A 5,184-nucleotide genomic window follows, 5' to 3' on the forward strand; every position below is an offset into this window, starting at 1 on the left:
GCCCTACCATCAGCAGGGTCGGCCTTACCATGAGGTGAACTGAGGAGGCCACCTCAGGTGCCAGACTGGCGGGAGCAGGAGCCACTAGGACCCAGAGTGTAGAAAATTGTCTGCTACTAGCCCAAGCGAGGGGCCATGGGGGCATCATTTGAGCTCCCCGCCTCAGGTGCCAAAATGTTGTGGGCCGGCCCTGACCACCTGCATGACCCACTGCCATTCTCAGCACTGAGAGTCTCTCAGTGCTGTGTTATAGCACGTCTCACCAGAGCGCCCCAGTGACACACCATTACATCTGCTGTCCCATGTGGTTCTCTGTTCCAAAGACCTAGCTCTCTAGCTAAGTCAGTGAGTGGCAGAGGGCCGGCCCTCTGAATCAGTTAACGGGTTAAATGAGAAGTAAACTTCACGTTTACCAGTTGGCCAGTGGCATGAGATGTTGTATCCCTACTTCTGGGGTGCTCCGTGCCCAAAGCCAGAATGAAGTAACAGAAACTTACAACTCTTGTCTGGGAAGTGGGTCCCACTTGTCTGGGAAGTGCCCTATGGTTAAAATGGCCATCAGAGCTTTCTTGCGCAAGAGACCGTCTACACTGCCGTGGGTGCTCTTGCGCAAAAGCACATGGCAGTGTAGATGCTCTCTTCTGGAAGAGTTTTTACACAAGGGCTGTGTCTAGACTGGCAAGTTTTTCTGCAAAATCATGTGATTTTGCGGAAAAACTTGCCAGCTGTCTACACTGGCCACTTGAATTTCCGGAAAAGCACTGACGATCTCCTGTAAAATCATCAGTGCTTTTCCGGAAAAACTATGCCGCTCCCGTTCGGGCAAAAGTCTTTTTCCGAAAGACTTTTGCGCAAACGGGACAGTGTAGACAGCATAGTACTGTTTTCCGCAAAAAAGCCTCGATCGCGAAAATGGCGATCGGGGCTTTTTTGCGGAAAACCGTGTCTACATTGGCCACAGATGCTTTTCCGCAAAAAGTGCTTTTGCAGAAAAGCATCCTGCCAATCTAGATGCGATTTTTTCCAAAAATGCTTTTAATGGAAAACTTTGCCGTTAAAAGCATTTCTGGAAAATCATGCCAGTGTGGACTGTCAGGGTGGTTAAACACTGGAATAAATTGCCTAGGGAGGTTGTGAAATCTCCATCACTGGAGATATTCAAGAGCACGTTGGATACACACCTGTCAGGGATGATCTCTAGATGGTTCTTGGTCCTGCCGGCTAATTTTTTATGGCCTGTCTGTAAATTTACTGACGGTGAGCAACCCAGAGGCCTCGCCAAGAAAGGGAGCAAACTAGCTGGGCCCCCCGCTCCAGGCAGGAAGCCGCAGCGTTATCCTCCCCCATAGGCTGTTGTTTATACAGGAAGGCTGGAGCTGTGCCCCAAGTTAACCAGCAGGAGAAGGCTGGCCAATCGGCGCTGGCTTTGAGGTGAGAGATGAAAAATGGCTCCTCTCGTGTTGACCGCAGGAAGGTGCCTTCGTCTGAATTGCCGTGGGAGGCCCTTCAGTGTGGTTAGCATCCGTGGGTGGTAAGACAGATACCATCAACCTGATGGAGGGTGTGAAACCACTGCTTTGCGAACAACACACAAAAAGCCTGGGATAGTTCAGCTTGGAAAAAAAGACAACCGGGGGGAGGGGAGGCAGATATGACAGTGGTCTAGCACATCATAGTTGAGATGGAGAAAGCAAGTGGCAGAATGTTATTTACCCCATCACATAACACAAGAGCCAGCGGTCATCCAATGACATCACTAGGCAGCAGGTTTAGAACCAATCAAAGGAAGGATTTCTTTACACAATGCACCGATAACTTGTGGAACTCCTTGCCAGAGGATGTTACAGAGGCCAAAAGTAGGATTGCCAGTTGTCTGGTAGTCAACCAGACCGCCCAGTATTTGCACCTTCCGGTAAAAAAAAATACCGGACACCTAAAATGTCCAGTATTTTCTGTTTTTCCTGAGATCCGGTGAAGGAAGGTCGCTCAGGATGGGGGGAGTAGGCTTGGGAATTAAAGGGGCCATTACAGTTGTTGTTTTTTTGCTCAACAATGTTTTCCCAGCATTTTTTTCTCGGGGTTCAGTATTTTTTGTGGAACCCTATGCTAGGATTGCCAGATGGTTTCACAAAAAAATATCAAACATGGCAGGGGAAAAAATTGGTTGAGCAAAAAAAAAAAACCCCCAAAACAAAACAAAAAGAAACAAAAAGAAAAAAAAACAAAAACCACCACACAAAAAAGGGTCATGGCACCTTTAAATCTCCCCGCCCCCTGTCTCCACCAGACGCAGCAGGGGAAGAATGTCCCAAGCAGCCTTCTGTCCACATTTTACATGTCCGGTATTTTCTGTGTGTTTTATTGGACAGAAGCCGCAAATACCTGACTGTCCGGGCCAATCCTGGACACCTGGCAACGTTACCCTAGCCAAAAGAATAACAGGGTTCAAAAAAGAACTAGATAAGTTCTTGGGGGAGAAATCCAACCATGGCAGAAACCAGCCAATGGGAGCTGCTTGTTGGGATAACAGGCAGCTAAGAAGAACCTTGCTCCTTTGCCTGGGTTCAGTTATACAGGCAGGCCGGCTGGCTGGGAAACATTTTAAGCTGTGCAGACATGTAGGCTAGTTTGGCAGCTGGCAGGTAAGTCTCTTGGCCACAGCCTGCTTCTGGCCCCCCAGCCCTTTCCTGCCCCCCACAACATACTCGAAGCCTCTGTTCCCCTCTTATACCCACACTCCCTCCCAGACCTGGCACCTCAATCTCCTGCCCCAGATCACAATCCCCTCCTAGGTCACATCCCTAACCCCTACACCCCTGTCCCCTGCCTCAGGTCACAACCACCTGCCTCACCCCAACTCACATCTCTCTCCTGCACCCCCATTCTCTTCCCCCGAGCTCCCCTCTGCATCCAACCTCCATCCTAAACCCTGCATCTCCTCCATTCGTAGCACGGAAAAGCGTGGCCCTCGACCACGTCCCCAAATCTTGGAGTGGCCCCCTAGTCAAAAATTACTGCCCCCCCGGTCTTACACGATGCGTCTCAAAGCAGACTTTGCACAAAATGTGTTGTGTTGACAATGGTGAATATGGTGAAGGGTGAGGATGCAACCAGGGTGCTATTTTGGGGGTATGTAGCCAAGAAGGCTAATGACATATTAGGTGCATTAGGAGGAGTATTTCCAGCAGGTCTAGAGAAGGGATTATTCCCCTTTATTCATCTCTGGGAAGGCCACATCTGGAGTATTGTGTCCAGTTCTGAGCACCCCACTACAGAAAGGACGTGGACGCATTGAAGAGGCTCCAGCGGAGGGCGACCAAAATGATTCGGAGGCTGGAACACGTGACCTATGAGGAGAGGCTGGGGGATTTGGGTTTGTTTAGTCTGCAGAAGAGAAAAGTGAGGGGAGATTTAATAGCAGCCTGCAACTCCCTGAAGGGGGGTTCCAAAGAGGATGGAGAGAGGCTGTTCTCAGGGGTGGCAGAACAAGGAGCAAAGGTCTCAATGTAAGCGGGGGAATGATCCCGCTATTGTGGGGAACTTTCCTGGCTTCTATACACCCCGGTGAAATGGACCAGCGAAAGGATCTGAGTCCCCGCTCCCACTTCCTTTACCCCACGGCTCCCTGATCCTGAGGGCTCCCCCTCCACTCTCCGGAGTAGCAGAGCCCTTGAAACCCCAACAAGGCAGGGCCCAGGTTTCCTGGGGCTTAATCCCTGACCTTGTAGTCACTAGGGGCAGGAGTCAGGGTGTCCCCACTCCGAGGTGCTCTCTTTACACTGCAGGCCTTCTTGGCCCAGTGATCACTTCATAAGGTTCAAAGCAAATACAATTTATTAAACAACAACTGATTAAAGAGAAAAGAATAAGACAAAATGAGAATGGTTAAATGAGAACACACAGCCCTGCTCTGTAGCACAGGGACATCAAAACAGCAGCCTGCAGAGTGTAAGGACAGTCCACAGTCTCTTTCTTAGAGGCCCTGGATATGCTGCAGGGGGGGCTGCAGGCTGAACACGCTAGCTCTGGTAGTGACCACACAGCCTCAAGCTCGAAGTGGCCAGACCCCTCTCCCAGTCCAGAGCCTCTCCCCACACTTTGCAGTTCCCAGCTGCTCACCACATCCAGCTGCAGGCTGTGCTGCTTGGCCAGTTCCAGCTCCTTGTGTTGCTTCTCTGTTCCTTTTGGCTCTGAGCACTGCCAGTCTGCTGCTCAACACAGGCTCTGCACTCCCTGTGCTGTGTATGCCTCGCTCTTCTGCTGCAAAAACTGCCCCTCAGCACAGCTTGCACTCCTCTTAGCAGTGTCTCAGCTCTCTGTTCCTTTTGCAGGACTCCTTCATACAGCTTGCACTGCTCTTTTCAGCTCTCTGTCTTTGCAGGACCTCTTCTGCACACAGCTTGTTTGTTCAGAGACAGAGACAGAACAATCCCAGCTCACAGGGAGGACGGGGCCTGGCCTCTCCCCTTCCTCACTGGCCTGTCCAACCTGTCAATCAGGCTGAGCTGGAGTGTTGGCTGCTTTCCATTGTCTCTGGGGTCTGTCAGTCTAATGAACTCTTCCCCTTCGGATACTGCGAGCTGGCAAACCAAAAACTCCCACAGAGTTTTAGTAAGGGGGAACAGTCCCCTTACATCAAGTTGCAGCGGGGGAGGTCTAGATTGGAGATTAGGAAAAAGTATTTCCCTAGGCGGGTGGGGAAGCGCTGGGATGGGTTCCCTAGGGAGGGATCAGACTCTCCATCCCTAGAGGTGTTTATGTCCTGGCTGAACAAAGTCCTGGCTGGCATGATTGAGTTGGGTTAATCCTGCTTTGGGCCGGGGGCTGGACTTGATGACTCCTGAGGTCTCTTCCCACCCTAATCGTCCATGAGTCTATGATCTGGGTGTCTGTAGCCTCTAACTGCCAGGAGCAGGAACCGGCTCTCGGCAGATCCTCCCCACTGGTGTACTGCCCCCAATTCCCTCCTGGTGTAAGTCACCCAGAGCGCTACAGGCAACGGTGGTTCCACCTCGCCTGCGAGTGTCACTCGTCTGTCACTCGCTTGGGGTCAGTAGGCCAGATCCATCCGCCCTCCCTCCCTGTCAATGTTGTCTATCAGCCACAGCCCACTGGAGTCAATAGGCACAGCTCTCCGGAGCTTATTCCCAACAGGTATCAGGGGTTCCCCCAGCTTGGGAATAT

The sequence above is a fragment of the Pelodiscus sinensis genome, chromosome 32, assembly GCF_049634645.1.
Source record: "Pelodiscus sinensis isolate JC-2024 chromosome 32, ASM4963464v1, whole genome shotgun sequence".
In the NCBI taxonomy this organism is placed as follows: Eukaryota; Metazoa; Chordata; order Testudines; family Trionychidae; genus Pelodiscus; species Pelodiscus sinensis.